The sequence below is a fragment of the Vespa crabro genome, chromosome 3 (genome assembly GCF_910589235.1).
Source record: "Vespa crabro chromosome 3, iyVesCrab1.2, whole genome shotgun sequence".
NCBI classification, from domain to species: domain Eukaryota; kingdom Metazoa; phylum Arthropoda; class Insecta; order Hymenoptera; family Vespidae; genus Vespa; species Vespa crabro.
The window spans coordinates 3,337,604-3,361,277 of NC_060957.1; positions in this window are offsets into that span (position 1 = coordinate 3,337,604).

The window sequence follows — 23,674 nt, forward strand, 5'->3', positions numbered from 1 at the left end:
TTACTATGTTTAATTACGCGTTTTCATATGATAATTGTCGAAAAACGTAATCGACACACGCGAATTTCGGTATATGCGAAGATAGAATCGTGAAATCTTTAATAATACTTGTGCCACAGTTAGAAAAATGTTACCAATCGATTCAGAACATTGCTTTTCATAAGATCAAACATCTATTTTATATTGGAATCAAAGTTTTTAAAATTCTTTCATATCGTATATACGATTTTTCGCTCATATACGCGTATCGTCGAAAAACGAAAACTTGAAATCTCGTTCAATTTCATTGATTTTATATCCTATCGATGCAGAAGAAAGAATATAACAAGAATATAACGTTTTTACTATGTTTAAATACGCGTTTTCATATGATAAATGTCGAAAAACGTAACCGACATACACGAATTTCGGTATATGCGAAGATAAAATCGTGAAATCTTTAATAATACTTGTGCCACAGTTAGAAAAATGTTACCAATCGATTCAGAACATTGCTTTTCATAAGATCAAACATCTATTTTATATTGGAATCAAAGTTTTTAAAATTCTTTCATATCGTATATACGATTTTTCGCTCATATACGCGTATCGTCGAAAAACGAAAACTTGAAATCTCGTTCAATTTCATTGATTTTATATCCTATCGATGCAGAAGAAAGAATATAACAAGAATATAACGTTTTTACTATGTTTAAATACGCGTTTTCATATGATAAATGTCGAAAAACGTAACCGACATACACGAATTTCGGTATATGCGAAGATAAAATCGTGAAATCTTTAATAATACTTGTGCCACAGTTAGAAAAATGTTACCAATCGATTCAGAACATTGCATTTCATAAGATCAAACAACTATTTTATATTGGAAACAAAGTTTTTAACATTCTTTCATATCGTATATACGATTTTTCGCTCATATACGCGTATCATCGAAAAACGAAAACTTGAAATCTCGTTCAATTTCATTGATTTTATATTCTATCGATGCAGAATAAAGAATATAACAAGAATATAACGTTTTTACTATGTTTAATTACGCGTTTTCATATGATAAATTTCGAAAAACCTAATCGACATACACGAATTTCGGTAGATGCGGAGATAAAATCTTGAAATCTTTAATAATACTTGTGCCACAGTAAAAAAATTGTTACCAATCGATTCAGAACATTGCATTTCATAAGATCAAACATCTATTTTATATTGGAATCAAAGTTTTTAACATTCTTTCATATCGTATATTCGATTTTTCGCTCATATACGCGTATCGCCGAAAAACGAAAACTTGAAATCTCGTTCAATTTCATTGATTTTATATTCTATCGATGCAGAATAAAGAATATAACAAGAATATAACGTTTTTACTATGTTTAAATACGCGTTTTCATATGATAATTGTCGAAAAACATAATCGACATACGCGAATTTCGGTATATGCGAAGATAAAATCGTGAAATCTTTAATAATACTTGTGCCACAGTTAGAAAAATGTTACCAATCGATACAGAACATTGCATTTCATAAGATCAAACATCTATTTTATATTGGAATCAAAGTTTTTAACATTCTTTCATATCGTATAAACGATTTTTCGCTCATATACGCGTATCGTCGAAAAACGAAAACTTGAAATCTCGTTCAATTTCATTGATTTTATATTCTATCGATGCAGAATAAAGAATATAACAAGAATATAACGTCTTTACTATGTTTAAATACGCGTTTTCATATGATAATTGTCGAAAAACGTAATCGACATACGCGAATTTCGGTATATGCGAAGATAGAATCGTGAAATCTTTAATAATACTTGTGCCACAGTTAGAAAAATGTTACCAATCGATTCAGAACATTGCATTTCATAAGATCAAACATCTATTTTATATTGGAATCAAAGTTTTTAACATTCTTTCATATCGTATAAACGATTTTTCGCTCATATACGCGTATCGTCGAAAAACGAAAACTTGAAATCTCGTTCAATTTCATTGATTTTATATTCTAACGATGCAGAATAAAGAATATAACAAGAATATAACGTTTTTACTATGTTTAATTACGCGTTTTCATATGATAAATTTCGAAAAACGTAATCGACATACGCGAATTTCGGTATATGCGAAGATAAAATCGTGAAATCTTTAATAATACTTGTGCCACAGTAAGAAAATTGTTACCAATCGATTCAGAACATTGCATTTCATAAGATCAAACATCTATTTTATATTGGAATCAAAGTTTTTAACATTCTTTCATATCGTATATACGATTTTTCGCTCATATACGCGTATCGCCGAAAAACGAAAACTTGAAATCTCGTTCAATTTCATTGATTTTATATTCTATCGATGCAGAATAAAGAATATAACAAGAATATAACGTTTTTACTATGTTTAAATACGCGTTTTCATATGATAATTGTCTAAAAACGTAATCGACATACGCGAATTTCGGTATATGCGAAGATAAAATCGTGAAATCTTTAATAATACTTGTGCCACAGTTAGAAAAATGTTACCAATCGATTCAGAACATTGCTTTTCATAAGATCAAGCATCTATTTTATATTGGAATCAAAGTTTTTAACATTCTTTCATATCGTATAAACGATTTTTCGCTCATATACGCGTATCGTCGAAAAACGAAAACTTGAAATCTCGTTCAATTTCATTGATTTTATATTCTAACGATGCAGAATAAAGAATATAACAAGAATATAACGTTTTTACTATGTTTAATTACGCGTTTTCATATGATAAATTTCGAAAAACGTAATCGACATACGCGAATTTCGGTATATGCGAAGATAAAATCGTGAAATCTTTAATAATACTTGTGCCACAGTAAGAAAATTGTTACCAATCGATTCAGAACATTGCATTTCATAAGATCAAACATCTATTTTATATTGGAATCAAAGTTTTTAACATTCTTTCATATCGTATATACGATTTTTCGCCCATATACGCGTATCGCCGAAAAACGAAAACTTGAAATCTCGTTCAATTTCATTGATTTTATATTCTATCGATGCAGAATAAAGAATATAACAAGAATATAACGTTTTTACTATGTTTAAATAGGCGTTTTCATATGATAATTGTCTAAAAACGTAATCGACATACGCGAATTTCGGTATATGCGAAGATAAAATCGTGAAATCTTTAATAATACTTGTGCCACAGTTAGAAAAATGTTACCAATCGATTCAGAACATTGCTTTTCATAAGATCAAGCATCTATTTTATATTGGAATCAAAGTTTTTAACATTCTTTCATATCGTATATACGATTTTTCGCTCATATACGCGTATCGCCGAAAAACGAAAACTTGAAATCTCGATCAATTTCATTGATTTTATATTCTATCGATGCAGAATAAAGAATATAACAAGAATATAACGTTTTTACTATGTTTAAATACGCGTTTTCATATGATAATTGTCGAAAAACGTAATCGACATACGCGAATTTCGGTATATGCGAAGATAGAATCGTGAAATCTTTAATAATACTTGTGCCACAGTTAAAAAAATGTTACCAATCGATTCAGAACATTGCATTTCATAAGATCAAACATCTATTTCATATTGGAATCAAAGTTTTTAACATTCTTTCATATCGTATAAACGATTTTTCGCTCATATACGCGTATCGTCGAAAAACGAAAACTTGAAATCTCGTTCAATTTCATTGATTTTATATTCTATCGATGCAGAATAAAGAATATAACAAGAATATAACGTCTTTACTATGTTTAAATACGCGTTTTCATATGATAATTGTCGAAAAACGAAATCGACATTCGCGAATTTCGGTATATGCGAAGATTGAATCGTGAAATCTTTAATAATACTTGTGCCACAGTTAGAAAAATGTTACCAATCGATTCTGAACATTGCATTTCATAAGATCAAACGTCTACTAAAGTAGAAATATAAATATTGGAATCAAAGTTTTTAACATTCTTTCATATCGTATATACGATTTTTCGCTCATATACGCGTATCGTCGAAAAACGAAAACTTGAAATCTCGTTCAATTTCATTGATTTTATATTCTATCGATGCAGAATAAAGAATATAACAAGAATATAACGTTTTTACTATGTTTAAATACGCGTTTTCATATGATAATTGACGAAAAACGTAATCGACATACGCGAATTTCGGTATATGAGAAGATAGAATCGTGAAATCTTTAATAATACTTGTGCCACAGTTAGAAAAATGTTACCAATCGATTCAGAATATTGCATTTCATAAGATCAAACGTCTACTTTATATTGGAATCAAAGTTCTTAACATTCTTTCATATCGTATATACGATTTTTCGCTCATATACGCGTATCATCGAAAAACGAAAACTTGAAATCTCGTTCAATTTCATTGATTTTATATTCTATCGATGCAGAATAAAGAATATAACAAGAATATAACGTTTTTACTATGTCTAATTACGCGTTTTCATATGATAATTGTCGAAAAACGTAATCGACACACGCGAATTTCGGTATATGCGAAGATAGAATCGTGAAATCTTTAATAATACTTGTGCCACAGTTAGAAAAATGTTACCAATCGATTCAGAACATTGCTTTTCATAAGATCAAACATCTATTTTATATTGGAATCAAAGTTTTTAAAATTCTTTCATATCGTATATACGATTTTTCGCTCATATACGCGTATCGTCGAAAAACGAAAACTTGAAATCTCGTTCAATTTCATTGATTTTATATCCTATCGATGCAGAAGAAAGAATATAACAAGAATATAACGTTTTTACTATGTTTAAATACGCGTTTTCATATGATAAATGTCGAAAAACGTAACCGACATACACGAATTTCGGTATATGCGAAGATAAAATCGTGAAATCTTTAATAATACTTGTGCCACAGTTAGAAAAATGTTACCAATCGATTCAGAACATTGCATTTCATAAGATCAAACAACTATTTTATATTGGAAACAAAGTTTTTAACATTCTTTCATATCGTATATACGATTTTTCGCTCATATACGCGTATCATCGAAAAACGAAAACTTGAAATCTCCTTCAATTTCATTGATTTTATATTCTATCGATGCAGAATAAAGAATATAACAAGAATATAACGTTTTTACTATGTTTAATTACGCGTTTTCATATGATAAATTTCGAAAAACCTAATCGACATACACGAATTTCGGTAGATGCGGAGATAAAATCTTGAAATCTTTAATAATACTTGTGCCACAGTAAGAAAAATGTTACCAATCGATTCAGAACATTGCTTTTCATAAGATCAAACATCTATTTTATATTGGAATCAAAGTTTTTAACATTCTTTCATATCGTATATACGATTTTTCGCTCATATACGCGAATCGTCGAAAAACGAAAACTTGAAATCTCGTTCAATTTCATTGAATTTATATTCCATCGATGCAGAATAAAGAATTTAACAAGAATATAACGTTTTTACTATGTTTAAATACGCGTTTTCATATGATAATTATCGAAAAACGTAATCGACATACGCGAATTTCGGTATACGCGAAGATAAAATCGTGAAATCTTTAATAATACTTGTGCCACAGTTAGAAAAATGTTACCAATCGATTCAGAACATTGCATTTCATAAGATCAAACATCTATTTTATATTGGAATCAAAGTTTTTAACATTCTTTCATATCGTATAAACGATTTTTCGCTCATCTACGCGTATCGTCGAAAATGAAAACTTGAAATCTCGTTCAATTTCATTGATTTTATATTCTATCGATGCAGAATAAAGAATATAACAAGAATATAACGTTTTTACTATGTTTAATTACGCGTTTTCATATGATAAATTTCGAAAAACGTAATCAACATACGCGAATTTCGGTATATGCGAAGATAAAATCGTGAAATCTTTAACAATACTTGTGCCACAGTAAGAAAATTGTTACCAATCGATTCAGAACATTGCATTTCATAAGAACAAACATCTATTTTATATTGGAATCAAAGTTTTTAACATTCTTTCATATCGTATATACGATTTTTCGCTCATATACGCGTATCGCCGAAAAACGAAAACTTGAAATCTCGTTCAATTTCATTGATTTTATATTCTATCGATGCAGAATAAAGAATATAACAAGAATATAACGTTTTTACTATGTTTAAATACGCGTTTTCATATGATAATTGTCGAAAAACGTAATCGACATACGCGAATTTCGGTATATGCGAAGATAAAATCGTGAATTCTTTAATAATACTTGTGCCACAGTTAGAAAAATGTTACCAATCGATTCAGAACATTGCATTTCATAAGATCAAACATCTATTCTATATTGGAATCAAAGTTTTTAACATTCTATCATATCGTATAAACGATTTTTCGCTCATATACGCGTATCGTCGAAAAACGAAAACTTGAAATCTCGTTCAATTTCAATGATTTTATATTCTATCGATGCAGAATAAAGAATATAACAAGAATATAACGTTTTTACTATGTTTAATTACGCGTTTTCATATGATAAATTTCGAAAAACGTAATCGACATACACGAATATCGGTATATGCGAAGATAAAATCTTGAAATCTTTAATAATACTTGTGCCACAGTAAGAAAATGGTTACCAATCGATTCAGAACATTGCATTTCATAAGATAAAACATCTATTTTATATTGGAATCAAAGTTTTTAACATTCTTTCATATCGTATATACGATTTTTCGCTCATATACGCGTATCGCCGATAACGAAAACTTGAAATCTCGTTCAATTTCATTGATTTTATATTCTATCGATGCAGAATAAAGAATATAACAAGAATATAACGTTTTTACTATGTTTAATTACGCGTTTTCATATGATAAATTTCGAAAAACCTAATCGACCTACACGAATTTCGGTATATGCGGAGATAAAATCTTGATATCTTTAATAATACTTGTGCCACAGTAAGAAAATTGTTACCAATCGATTCAGAACATTGAATTTCATAAGATCAAACATCTATTTTATATTGGAATCAAAGTTTTTAACATTCTTTCATATCGTATAAACGATTTTTCGCTCATATACGCGTATCGTCGAAATCGAAAACTTGAAATCTCGTTCAATTTCATTGATTTTATATTCTCTCGATGCAGAATAAAGAATATAACAAGAATATAACGTTTTTACTATGTTTAAATACGCGTTTTCATATGATAATTGTCGAAAAACGTAATCGATATACGCGAATTTCGGTATACGCGAAGATAAAATCGTGAAATCTTTAATAATACTTGTGCCACAGTTAGAAAAATGTTACCAATCGATTCAGAACATTGCACTTCATAAGATCAAACGTCTACTTTATATTGGAATCAAAGTTTTTAACAATCTTTCATATCGTATATACGATTTTTCGCTCATATACGCGTATCGTCGAAAAACGAAAACTTGAAATCTCGTTCAATTTCATTGATTTTATATTCTATCGATGAAGAATAAAGAATATAACAAGAATATAACGTTTTTACTATGTATAAATACGCGTTTTCATATGATAATTGTCGAAAAAAGTAATCGACATACGCGAATTTCGGTATATGCGAAGATAGAATCGTGAAATCTTTGATAATACTTGTGCCACAGTTAGATAAATGTTACCAATCGATTCAGAACATTGCATTTCAAAACATCTAACATTTATTTTATATTGGAATCAAAGTTTTTAACATTCTTTCATATCGTATATACGATTTTTCGCTCATATACGCGTATCGTCGAAAAACGAAAACTTGAAATCTCGTTCAATTTCATTGATTTTATATTCTATCGATGCAGAATAAAGAATATAACAAGAATATAACGTTTTTACTATGTTTAATTACGCGTTTTCATATGATAAATTTCGAAAAACGTAATCGACATACGCGAATTTCGGTATATGCGAAGATAAAATCGTGAAATCTTTAATAATACTTGTGCCACAGTAAAAAATTGTTACCAATCGATTCAGAACATTGCATTTCATAAGATCAAACATCTCTTTTATATTGGAATGAAAGTTTTTAACATTCTTTCATATCGTATATACGATTTTTCGCTCATATACGCGTATCGCCGAGAAACGAAAACTTTAAATCTCGTTCGATTTCATTGATTTTATATTCTATCGATGCAGAATAAAGAATATAACAAGAATATAAGGTTTTTACTATGTTTAAATACGCGTTTTCATATGATAATTTTCGAAAAACGTAATCGACAAACGCGAATTTCGGTATATGCGAAGATAAAATCTTGAAATCTTTAATAATACTTGTGCCACAGTAAGAAAATTGTTACCAATCGATTCAGAACATTGCATTTCATTAGATCAAACATCTATTTTATATTGGAATCAAAGTTTTTAACATTCTTTCATATCGTATATACGATTTTTCGCTCATATACGCGTATCGCTGAAAAACGAAAACTTGAAATCTCGTTCCATTTCATTGATTTTATATTCTATCGATGCAGAATAAAGAATATAACAAGAATCTAACGTTTTTACTATGTTTAAATACGCGTTTTCATATGATAATTGTCGAAAAACCTAATCGATATACGCGAATTTCGGTATACGCGAAGATAAAATCGTGAAATCTTTAATAATACTTGTGCCACAGTTAGAAAAATGTTACCAATCGATTCAGAACATTGCACTTCATAAGATCAAACGTCTACTTTATATTGGAATCAAAGTTTTTAACAATCTTTCATATCGTATATACGATTTTTCGCTCATATACGCGTATCGTCGAAAAACGAAAACTTGAAATCTCGTTCAATTTCATTGATTTTATATTCTATCGTTGAAGAATAAAGAATATAACAAGAATATAACGTTTTTACTATGTATAAATACGCATTTTCATATGATAATTGTCGAAAAACGTAATCGTCAAACGCGAATTTCGGTATATGCGAAGATAAAATCTTGAAATCTTTAATAATACTTGTGCCACAGTAAGAAAATTGTTACCAATCGATTCAGAACATTGCACTTCATAAGATCAAACGTCTACTTTATATTGGAATCAAAGTTTTTAACAATCTTTCATATCGTATATACGATTTTTCGCTCATATACGCGTATCGTCGAAAAACGAAAACTTGAAATCTCGTTCAATTTCATTGATTTTATATTCTATCGATGCAGAATAAAGAATATAAAAAGAATATAACGTTTTTACTATGTTTAAATACGCGTTTTCATATGATAATTGTCGAAAAACGTAATTGATATACGCGAATTTCGGTATACGCGAAGATAAAATCGTGAAATCTTTAATAATACTTGTGCCACAGTTATAAAAATGTTTCCAATCGATCCAGAACATTGCATTTCATAAGATCAAACGTCTAGTTTATATTGGAATCAAAGTTTTTAACAATCTTTCATATCGTATATACGATTTTTCGCTCATATACGCGTATCGTCGAAAAACGAAAACTTGAAATCTCGTTCAATTTCATTGATTTTATATTCTATCGATGAAGAATAAAGAATATAACAAGAATATAACGTTTTTACTATGTATAAATACGCGTTTTCATATGATAATTGTCGAAAAACGTAATCGACATACGCGAATTTCGGTATATGCGAAGATAGAATCGTGAAATCTTTGATAATACTTGTGCCACAGTTAGATAAATGTTACCAATCGATTCAGAACATTGCATTTCAAAACATCTAACATTTATTTTATATTGGAATCAAAGTTTTTAACATTCTTTCATATCGTATATACGATTTTTCACTCATATACGCGTATCGCCGAAAAACGAAAACTTGAAATCTCGTTCAATTTCATTGATTTTATATTCTATCGATGCAGAATAAAGAATATAACAAGAATATAACGTTTTTACTATGTTTAAATACGCGTTTTCATATGATAATTGTCGAAAAACGTAATAGACATACGCGAATTTCGGTATACCCGAAGATAAAATCGTGAAATCTTTAATAATACTTGTGGCACAGTTAGAAAAATGTTACCAATCGATTCAGAACATTGCATTTCATAAGATGAAACGTCTACTTTATATTGGAATCAAAGTTTTTAACATTCTTTCATATCGTATAAACGATTTTTCGCTCATATACGCGTTTCGTCGAAAAACGAAAACTTGAAATCTCGTTCAATTTCATTGATTTTATATTCTATCGATGCAGAATAAAGAATATAACAATAATATAACGTTTTTACTATGTTTAATTACGCGTTTTCATATGATAAATTTCGAAAAACCTAATCGACATACGCGAATTTCGGTATATGCGAAGATAAAATCGTGAAATCTTTAATAATAATTGTGCCACAGTAAAAAAATTGTTACCAATCGATTCAGAACATTGCATTTCATAAGATCAAACATCTATTTTATATTGGAATCAAAGTTTTTAACATTCTTTCATATCGTATATACGATTTTTCGCTCATATACGCGTATCGCCGAAAAACGAAAACTTGAAATCTCGTTCGATTTCATTGATTTTATATTCTATCGATGCAGAATAAAGAATATAACAAGAATATAACGTTTTTACTATGTTTAAATACGCGTTTTCATATGATAATTGTCGAAAAACGTAATCGACATATGCGAATTTCGGTATATGCGAAGATAGAATCGTGAAATCTTTAATAATACTTGTGCCACAGTTAGAAAAATGTTACCAATCGATTCATAACATTGCATTTCGTAAGATCAAACGTCTACTTTATATTGGAATCAAAGTTTTTAACATTCTTTCATATCGTATAAACGATTTTTCGCTCATATACGCGTATCGCCGAAAAACAAAAACTTGAAATCTCGTTCAATTTCATTGATTTTATATTCTATCGATGCAGAATAAAGAATATAACAAGAATATAACGTTTTTACTATGTTTAAATACGCGTTTTCATATGATAATTGTCGAAAAACGTAATCGACATACGCGAATTTCGGTATATGCGAAGATAAAATCGTGAAATCTTTAATAATACTTGTGCCACAGTTAGAAAGATGTTACCAATCGATTCAGAACATTGCATTTCATAAGATCAAACGTCTACTTTATATTGGAATCAAAGTTTTTAAAATTCTTTCATATCGTATATAAGATTTTTCGCTCATATACGCGTATCGTCGAATAACGAAAACTTGAAATCTCGTTCAATTTCATTGATTTTATATTCTATCGATGCAGAATAAAGAATATAACAAGAATATAACGTTTTTACTATGTTTAAATACGCGTTTTCATATGATAATTTTCGAAAAACGTAATCGACATACGCGAATTTCGGTATACGCGAAGATAAAATCGTGAAATCTTTAATAATACTTGTGCCACAGTTAGAAAAATGTTACCAATCGATTCAGAACATTGCATTTCATAAGATCAAACGTCTACTTTATATTGGAATCAAAGTTTGTAACATTCTTTCATATCGTATATACGATTATAAGCTCATATACGCGTATCGTCAAAAAACGAAAACTTGCAATCTCGTTCAATTTCATTGATTTTATATTCTATCGATGCAGAATAAAGAATATAACAAGAATCTAACGTTTTTACTATGTTTAAATACGCGTTTTCATATGATAATTGTCGAAAAACGTAATCGATATACGCGAATTTCGGTGTACGCGAAGATAAAATCGTGAAATCTTTAATAATACTTGTGCCACAGTTAGAAAAATGTTACCAATCGATTCAGAACATTGCATTTCATAAGATCAAACGTCTACTTTATATTGGAATCAAAGTTTGTAACATTCTTTCATATCGTATATACGATTTTTCGCTCATATACGCGTATCGCCGAAAAACGAAAACTTGAAATCTCGTTCAATTTCATTGATTTTATATTCTATCGATGCAGAATAAAGAATATAACAAGAATCTAACGTTTTTACTATGTTTAAATACGCGTTTTCATATGATAATTGTCGAAAAACGTAATCGACATACGCGAATTTCGGTATATGCGAAGATAAAATCTTGAAATCTTTAATAATACTTGTGCTACAGTAAGAAAAATGTTACCAATCGATTCAGAACATTGCATTTCATAAGATCAAACATCTATTTTATATTGGAATCAAAGTTTTTAACATTCTTTCATATCGTATATACGATTTTTCGCTCATATACGCGTATCGCCGAAAAACGAAAACTTGATATCTCGTTCAATTTCATTGATTTTATATTCTATCGATGCAGAATAAAGAATATAACAAGAATATAACGTTTTTACTATGTTTAATTACGCGTTTTCATATGATAAATTTCGAAATACGTAATCGACATACGCGAATTTCGGTATATGAGAAGATAGAATCGTGAAATCTTTAATAATACTTGTGCCACAGTTAGAAAAATGTTACCAATCGATTCAGAACATTGCATTTCATAAGATCAAACGTCTACTTTATATTGGAATCAAAGTTTTTAACATTCTTTCATATCGTATATACGATTTTTCGCTCATATACGCGTATCATCGAAAAACGAAAACTTGAAATCTCGTTCAATTTCATTGATTTTATATTCCATCGATGCAGAATAAAGAATATAACAAGAATATAAGGTTTTTACTATGTTTAAATATGCGTTTTCATATGATAATTGTCGAAAAACGTAATCGACATACGCGAATTTCGGTATACGCGAAGATAAAATCGTGAAATCTTTAATAATACTTGTGCCACAGTTAGAAAAATGTTACCAATCGATTCAGAACATTGCATTTCATAAGATCAAACGTCTACTTTATATTGGAATCAAAGTTTTTAACATTCTTTCATATCGTATATACGATTTTTCGCTCATATACGCGTATCGCCGAAAAACGAAAACTTGAAATCTCGTTCAATTTCATTGATTTTATATTCTATCGATGCAGAATAAAGAATATAAGAAGAATATTACGTTTTTACAATGTTTAAATACGCGTTTTCATATGATAATTGTCGAAAAACGTAATCGACATACGCGAATTTCGGTATACGCAAAGATTAAATCGTGAAATCTTTAATAATACTTGTGCCACAGTAAGAAAATTGTTACCAATCGATTCAGAACATTGCATTTCATAAGATCAAACATCTATTTTATATTGGAATCAAAGTTTTTAACAATGTTTCATATCGTATATACGATTTTTCGCTCATATACGCGTATCGTCGAAAAACGAAAACTTGAAATCTCGTTCAATTTCATTGATTTTATATTCTATCGATGCAGAATAAAGAATATAACAAGAATATAACGTTTTTACTATGTTTAAATACGCGTTTTCATATGATAATTGTCGAAAAACGTAATCGACATACGCGAATTACGGTATATGCGAAGATAAAATCGTGAAATCTTTAATAATACTTGTGCCACAGTTAGAAAAATGTTACCAATCGATTCAGAACATTGCATTTCATAAGATCAAACATCTATTTTATATTGGAATCAAAGTTTTTAACATTCTTTCATATCGTATATACGATTTTTCGCTCATATACGCGTATCGTCGAAAAACGAAAACTTGAAATCTCGTTCAATTTCATTGATTTTATATTCTATCGATGCAGAATAAAGAATATAACAAGAATATAAGGTTTTTACTATGTTTAAATATGCGTTTTCATATGATAATTGTCGAAAAACGTAATCGACATACGCGAATTTCGGTATACGCGAAGATTAAATCGTGAAATCTTTAATAATACTTGTGCCACAGTAAGAAAATTGTTACCAATCGATTCGGAACATTGCATTTCATAAGATCAAACACCTATTTTATATTGGAATCAAAGTTTTTAACATTCTTTCATATCGTATATACGATTTTTCGCTCATATACGCGTATCGCCGAAAAACGAAAACTTGAAATCTCGTTCAATTTCATTGATTTTATATGCTATCGATGCAGAATAAAGAATATAACAAGAATATAACGTTTTTACTATGTTTAAATACGCGTTTTCATATGATAATTGTCGAAAAACGTAATCGACATACGCGAATTTCGGTATACGCGAAGATAAAATCGTGAAATCTTTAATAATACTTGTGCCACAGTAAGAAAATTGTTACCAATCGATTCAGAACATTGCATTTCATAAGATCAAACATCTATTTTATATTGGAATCAAAGTTTTTAACATTGTTTCATATCGTATATACGATTTTTCGCTCATATACGCGTATCGCCGAAAAACGAAAACTTGAAATCTCGTTCAATTTCATTGATTTTATATTCTATCGATGCAGAATAAAGAATATAACAAGAATATAACGTTTTTACTATGTTTAAATACGCGTTTTCATATGATAATTGTCGAAAAACGTAATCGACATACGCGAATTACGGTATATGCGAAGATAAAATCGTGAAATCTTTAATAATACTTGTGCCACAGTTAGAAAAATGTTACCAATCGATTCAGAACATTGCATTTCATAAGATCAAACATCTATTTTATATTGGAATCAAAGTTTTTAACATTCTTTCATATCGTATAAACGATTTTTCGCTCATATACGCGTATCGTCGAAAACCGAAAACTTGAAATCTCGTCCAATTTCATTGATTTTATATTCTATCGATGCAGAATAAAGAATATAACAAGAATATAACGTTTTTACTATGTTTAAATAAGCGTTTTCATATGATAATTGTCGAAAAACGTAATCGATATACGCGAATTTCGGTATACGCGAAGATAAAATCGCGACATCTTTAATAATACTTGTGCCACAGTTAGAAAAATGTTACCAATCGATTCTGAACATTGCATTTCATAAGATCAAACGTCTACTTTATATTGGAATCAAAGTTTTTAACATTCTTTCATATCGTATATACGATTTTTCGCTCATATACGCGTATCGTCGAAAAACGAAAACTTGAAATCTCGTTCAATTTCATTGATTTTATATTCTATCGATGCAGAATAAAGAATATAACAAGAATATAACGTTTTTACTATGTTTAAATACGCGTTTTCATATGATAATTGTCGAAATACGTAATCGACATACGCGAATTTCGGTATACGCGAAGATAAAATCGTGAAATCTTTAATAATTCTTGTGCCACAGTTAGAAAAATGTTACCAATCGATTCTGAACATTGCATTTCATAAGATCAAACGTCTACTTTATATTGGAATCAAAGGTTTTAACATTCTTTCATATCGTATATACGATTTTTCGCTCATATACGCGTATCGTCGAAAAACGAAAACTTGAAATCTCGTACAATTTCATTGATTTTATATTCTATCGATGCAGAATAAAGAATATAACAAGAATATAACGTTTTTACTATGTTTAAATACGCGTTTTCATATGATAATTGTCGAAAAACGTAATCGACATACGCGAATTTCGGTATACGCGAAGATAAAATCGTGAAATCTTTAATAATACTTGTGCCACAGTTAGAAAAATGTTACCAATCGATTCAGAACATTGCTTTTCATAAGATCAAACATCTATTTTATATTGGAATCAAAGTTTTTAAAATTCTTTCATATCGTATATACGATTTTTCGCTCATATACGCGTATCGTCGAAAAACGAAAACTTGAAATCTCGTTCAATTTCATTGATTTTTTATCCTATCGATGCAGAAGAAAGAATATAACAAGAATATAACGTTTTTACTATGTTTAAATACGCGTTTTCATATGATAAATGTCGAAAAACGTAACCGACATACACGAATTTCGGTATATGCGAAGATAAAATCGTGAAATCTTTAATAATACTTCTGCCACAGTTAGAAAAATGTAACCAATCAATTCAGAACATTGCATTTCATAAGATCAAACGTCTACTTTATATTGGAATCAAAGTTTTTAACATTCTTTCATATCGTATATACGATTTATCGCTCATATACGCGTATCGCCGAAAAACGAAAACTTGAAATCTCGTTCAATTTCATTGATTTTATATTCTATCGATGCAGAATAAAGAATATAAGAAGAATATAACGTTTTTACAATGTTTAAATACGCGTTTTCATATGATAATTGTCGAAAAACGTAATCGACATACGCGAATTTCGGTATACGCGAAGATTAAATCGTGAAATCTTTAATAATACTTGTGCCACAGTAAGAAAATTGTTACCAATCGATTCAGAACATTGCATTTCATAAGATCAAACATCTATTTTATATTGGAATCAAAGTTTTTAACATTGTTTCATATCGTATATACGATTTTTCGCTCATATACGCGTATCGCCGAAAAACGAAAACTTGAAATCTCGTTCAATTTCATTGATTTTATATTCTATCGATGCAGAATAAAGAATATAACAAGAATATAACGTTTTTACTATGTTTAAATAAGCGTTTTCATATGATAATTGTCGAAAAACGTAATCGACATACGCGAATTACGGTATATGCGAAGATAAAATCGTGAAATCTTTAATAATACTTGTGCCACAGTTAGAAAAATGTTACCAATCGATTCAGAACATTGCATTTCATAAGATCAAACACCTATTTTATATTGGAATCAAAGTTTTTAACATTCTTTCATATCGTATAAACGATTTTTCGCTCATATACGCGTATCGTCGAAAAACGAAAACTTGAAATCTCGTTCAATTTCATTGATTTTATATTCTATCGATGCAGAATAAAGAATATAACAAGAATATAACGTTTTTACTATGTTTAAATAAGCGTTTTCATATGATAATTGTCGAAAAACGTAATCGATATACGCGAATTTCGGTATACGCGAAGATAAAATCGTGACATCTTTAATAATACTTGTGCCACAGTTAGAAAAATGTTACCAATCGATTCTGAACATTGCATTTCATAAGATCAAACGTCTACTTTATATTGGAATCAAAGGTTTTAACATTCTTTCATATCTTATATACGATTTTTCGCTCATATACGCGTATCGTCGAAAAACGAAAACTTGAAATCTCGTTCAATTTCATTGATTTTATATTCTATCGATGCAGAATAAAGAATATAACAAGAATATAACGTTTTTACTATGTTTAAATACGCGTTTTCATATGGTAATTGTCGAAATACGTAATCGACATACGCGAATTTCGGTATACGCGAAGATAAAATCGTGAAATCTTTAATAATACTTGTGCCACAGTTAGAAAAATGTTACCAATCGATTCTGAACATTGCATTTCATAAGATCAAACGTCTACTTTATATTGGTATCAAAGGTTTTAACATTCTTTCATATCGTATATACGATTTTTCGCTCATATACGCGTATCGTCGAAAAACGAAAACTTGAAATCTCGTTCAATTTCATTGATTTTATATTCTATCGATGCAGAATAAAGAATATAACAAGAATATAACGTTTTTACTATGTTTAAATACGCGTTTTCATATGATAATTGTCGAAATACGTAATCGACATACGCGAATTTCGGTATACGCGAAGATAAAATCGTGAAATCTTTAATAATACTTGTGCCACAGTTAGAAAAATGTAACCAATCGATTCAGAACATTGCATTTCATAAGATCAAACGTCTACTTTATATTGGAATCAAAGTTTTTAACATTCTTTCATATCGTATATACGATTTATCGCTCATATACGCGTATCGCCGAAAAACGAAAACTTGAAATCTCGTTCAATTTCATTGATTTTATATTCTATCGATGCAGAATAAAGAATACAACAAGAATATAACGTTTTTACTATGTTTAAATACGCGTTTTCATATGATAATTGTCGAAAAACGTAATCGACATACGCGAATTACGGTATATGCGAAGATAAAATCGTGAAATCTTTAATAATACTTGTGCCACAGTTAGAAAAATGTTACCAATCGATTCGGAACATTGCATTTCATAAGATCAAACGTCTACTTTATATTGGAATCAATGGTTTTAACATTCTTTCATATCGTATATACGATTTTTCGCTCATATACGCGTATCGTCGAAAAACGAAAACTTGAAATCTCGTTCAATTTCATTGATTTTATATTCTATCGATGCAGAATAAAGAATATAACAAGAATATAACGTTTTTACTATGTTTAAATACGCGTTTTCATATGATAATTGTCGAAATACGTAATCGACATACGCGAATTTCGGTATACGCGAAGATAAAATCGTGAAATCTTTAATAATACTTGTGCCACAGTTAGAAAAATGTTACCAATCGATTCAGAACATTGCATTTCATAAGATCAAACGTCTATTTTATATTGGAATCAAAGTTCTTAACATTCTTTCATATCGTATATACGATTTTTCGCTCATATAGGCGTATCATCGAAAAACGAAAACTTGAAATCTCGTTCAATTTCATTGATTTTATATTCTATCGATGCAGAATAAAGAATATAACAAGAATATAACATTTTGCTATGTTTAAATACGCGTTTTCATATGATAATTGTCGAAGTACGTAATCGATATACGCGAATTTCGGTATACGCGAAGATAAAATCGTGACATCTTTAATAATACATGTGCCACAGTTAGAAAAATGTTACCAATCGATTCTGAACATTGCATTTCATAAGATCAAACGACTACTTTATATTGGAATCAAAGGTTTTAACATTCTTTCATATCGTATATACGATTTTTCGCTCATATACGCGTATCGTCGAAAAACGAAAACTTGAAATCTCGTTCAATTTCATTGATTTTATATTCTATCGATGCAGAATAAAGAATATAACAAGAATATAACGTTTTTACTATGATTAAATACGCGTTTTCATATGATAATTGTCGAAAAACGTAATCGACATACGCGAATTTCGGTATACGCGAAGATAAAATCGTGAAATCTTTAATAATACTTGTGCCACAGTTAGAAAAATGTTACCAATCGATTCAGAACATTGCATTTCATAAGATCAAACGTCTACTTTATATTGGAATCAAAGTTTTTAACATTCTTTCATATCGTATATACGATTTTTCGCTCATATACGCGTATCATCGAAAAACGAAAACTTGAAATCTCGTTCAATTTCATTGATTTTATATTCTATCGATGCAGAATAAAGAATATAACAAGAATATAACGTTTTTACTATGTTTAAATACGCGTTTTCATATGATAATTGGCGAAAAACGTAATCGACGTACGCGAATTTCGGTATACGCGAAGATAAAATCGTGAAATCTTTAATAATACTTGTGCCACAGTTAGAAAAATGTTACCAATCGATTCAGAACATTGCATTTCATAAGATCAAACGTCTACTTTATATTGGAATCAAAGTTTTTAAAATTCTTTCATATCGTATATACGATTTATCGCTCATATACGCGTATCGTCGAAAAACGAAAACTTGAAATCTCGTTCAATTTCATTGATTTTATATTCTATCGATGCAGAATAAAGAATATAACAAGAATATAATGTTTTTTCTATGTTTAAATACGCGTTTTCATATGATAATTGTCGAAAAACGTAATCGACATACGCGAATTTCGGTATATGCGAAGATAAAATCGTGATATCTTTAATAATACTTGTGCCACAGTAAGAAAATTGTTACCAATCGATTCGGAACATTGCATTTCATAAGATCAAACATCTATTTTATATTGGAATCAAAGTTTTTAACATTCTTTCATATCGTATATACGATTTTTCGCTCATATACGCGTATCGCCGAAAAACGAAAACTTGAAATCTCGTTCAATTTCATTGATTTTATATTCTATCGATGCAGAATAAAGAATATAACAAGAATATAACGTTTTTACTATGTTTAAATTAGCGTTTTCATATGATAATTGTCGAAAAACGTAATCGACATACGCGAATTTCGGTATACGCGAAGATTAAATCGTGAAATCTTTAATAATACTTGTGCCACAGTAAGAAAATTGTTACCAATCGATTCGGAACATTGCATTTCATAAGATCAAACATCTATTTTATATTGGAATCAAAGTTTTTAACATTCTTTCATATCGTATATACGATTTTTCGCTCATATACGCGTATCGCCGAAAAACGAAAACTTGAAATCTCGTTCAATTTCATTGATTTTATATTCTATCGATGCAGAATAAAGAATATAACAAGAATATAACGTTTTTACTATGTTTAAATACGCGTTTTCATATGATAATTGTCGAGAAACGTAATCGACATACGCGAATTTCGGTATACGCGAAGATAAAATCGTGAAATCTTTAATAATACTTGTGCCACAGTTAGAAAAATGTTACCAATCGATTCAGAACATTGCATTTCATAAGATCAAACGTCTACTTTATATTGGAATCAAAGTTTTTAAAATTCTTTCATATCGTATATACGATTTATCGCTCATATACGCGTATCGTCGAAAAACGAAAACTTGAAATCTCGTTCAATTTCATTGATTTTATATTCTATCGATGCAGAATAAAGAATATAACAAGAATATAATGTTTTTTCTATGTTTAAATACGCGTTTTCATATGATAATTGTCGAAAAACGTAATCGACATACGCGAATTTCGGTATATGCGAAGATAAAATCGTGATATCTTTAATAATACTTGTGCCACAGTAAGAAAATTGTTACCAATCGATTCGGAACAATGAATTTCATAAGATCAAACATCTATTTTATATTGGAATCAAAGTTTTTAACATTCTTTCATATCGTATATACGATTTTTCGCTCATATACGCGTATCGCCGAAAAACGAAAACTTGAAATCTCGTTCAATTTCATTGATTTTATATTCTATCGATGCAGAATAAAGAATATAACAAGAATATAACGTTTTTACTATGTTTAAATAAGCGTTTTCATATGATAATTGTCGAAAAACGTAATCGACATACGCGAATTTCGGTATACGCGAAGATTAAATCGTGAAATCTTTAATAATACTTGTGCCACAGTAAGAAAATTGTTACCAATCGATTCGGAACATTGCATTTCATAAGATCAAACATCTATTTTATATTGGAATCAAAGTTTTTAACATTCTTTCATATCGTATATACGATTTTTCGCTCATATACGCGTATCGCCGAAAAACGAAAACTTGAAATCTCGTTCAATTTCATTGATTTTATATGCTATCGATGCAGAATAAAGAATATAACAAGAATATAACGTTTTTACTATGTTTAAATACGCGTTTTCATATGATAATTGTCGAAAAACGTAATCGACATACGCGAATTTCGGTATACGCGAAGATAAAATCGTGAAATCTTTAATAATACTTGTGCCACAGTTAGAAAAATGTAACCAATCGATTCAGAACATTGCATTTCATAAGATCAAACGTCTACTTTATATTGGAATCAAAGTTTTTAACATTCTTTCATATCGTATATACGATTTATCGCTCATATACGCGTATCGCCGAAAAACGAAAACTTGAAATCTCGTTCAATTTCATTGATTTTATATTCTATCGATGCAGAATAAAGAATATAAGAAGAATATAACGTTTTTACAATGTTTAAATACGCGTTTTCATATGATAATTGTCGAAAAACGTAATCGACATACGCGAATTTCGGTATACGCGAAGATTAAATCGTGAAATCTTTAATAATACTTGTGCCACAGTAAGAAAATTGTTACCAATCGATTCAGAACATTGCATTTCATAAGATCAAACATCTATTTTATATTGGAATCAAAGTTTTTAACATTGTTTCATATCGTATATACGATTTTCCGCTCATATACGCGTATCGCCGAAAAACGAAAACTTGAAATCTCGTTCAATTTCATTGATTTTATATTCTATCGATGCAGAATAAAGAATATAACAAGAATATAACGTTTTTACTATGTTTAAATACGCGTTTTCATATGATAATTGTCGAAAAAACGTAATCGACATACGCGAATTACGGTATATGCGAAGATAAAATCGTGAAATCTTTAATAATACTTGTGCCACAGTTAGAAAAATGTTACCAATCGATTCGGAACATTGCATTTCATAAGATCAAACGTCTACTTTATATTGGAATCAATGGTTTTAACATTCTTTCATATCGTATATACGATTTTTCGCTCATATACGCGTATCGTCGAAAAACGAAAACTTGAAATCTCGTTCAATTTCATTGATTTTATATTCTATCGATGCAGAATAAAGAATATAACAAGAATATAACGTTTTTACTATGTTTAAATACGCGTTTTCATATGATAATTGTCGAAATACGTAATCGACATACGCGAATTTCGGTATACGCGAAGATAAAATCGTGAAATCTTTAATAATAATTGTGCCACAGTTAGAAAAATGTTACCAATCGATTCAGAACATTGCATTTCATAAGATCAAACGTCTACTTTATATTGGAATCAAAGTTCTTAACATTCTTTCATATCGTATATACGATTTTTCGCTCATATAGGCGTATCATCGAAAAACGAAAACTTGAAATCTCGTTCAATTTCATTGATTTTATATTCTATCGATGCAGAATAAAGAATATAACAAGAATATAACATTTTGCTATGTTTAAATACGCGATTTCATATGATAATTGTCGAAATACGTAATCGATATACGCGAATTTCGGTATACGCGAAGATAAAATCGTGACATCTTTAATAATACATGTGCCACAGTTAGAAAAATGTTACCAATCGATTCTGAACATTGCATTTCATAAGATCAAACGACTACTTTATATTGGAATCAAAGGTTTTAACATTCTTTCATATCGTATATACGATTTTTCGCTCATATACGCGTATCGTCGAAAAACGAAAACTTGAAATCTCGTTCAATTTCATTGATTTTATATTCTATCGATGCAGAATAAAGAATATAACAAGAATATAACGTTTTTACTATGATTAAATACGCGTTTTCATATGATAATTGTCGAAAAACGTAATCGACATACGCGAATTTCGGTATACGCGAAGATAAAATCGTGAAATCTTTAATAATACTTGTGCCACAGTTAGAAAAATGTTACCAATCGATTCAGAACATTGCATTTCATAAGATCAAACGTCTACTTTATATTGGAATCAAAGTTTTTAACATTCTTTCATATCGTATATACGATTTTTCGCTCATATACGCGTATCATCGAAAAACGAAAACTTGAAATCTCGTTCAATTTCATTGATTTTATATTCTATCGATGCAGAATAAAGAATATAACAAGAATATAACGTTTTTACTATGTTTAAATACGCGTTTTCATATGATAATTGGCGAAAAACGTAATCGACATACGCGAATTTCGGTATACGCGAAGATAAAATCGTGAAATCTTTAATAATACTTGTGCCACAGTTAGAAAAATGTTACCAATCGATTCAGAACATTGCATTTCATAAGATCAAACGTCTACTTTATATTGGAATCAAAGTTTTTAAAATTCTTTCATATCGTATATACGATTTATCGCTCATATACGCGTATCGTCGAAAAACGAAAACTTGAAATCTCGTTCAATTTCATTGATTTTATATTCTATCGATGCAGAATAAAGAATATAACAAGAATATAATGTTTTTACTATGTTTAAATACGCGTTTTCATATGATAATTGTCGAAAAACGTAATCGATATACGCGAATTTCGGTATACGCGAAGATAAAATCGTGACATCTTTAATAATACATGTGCCACAGTTAGAAAAATGTTACCAT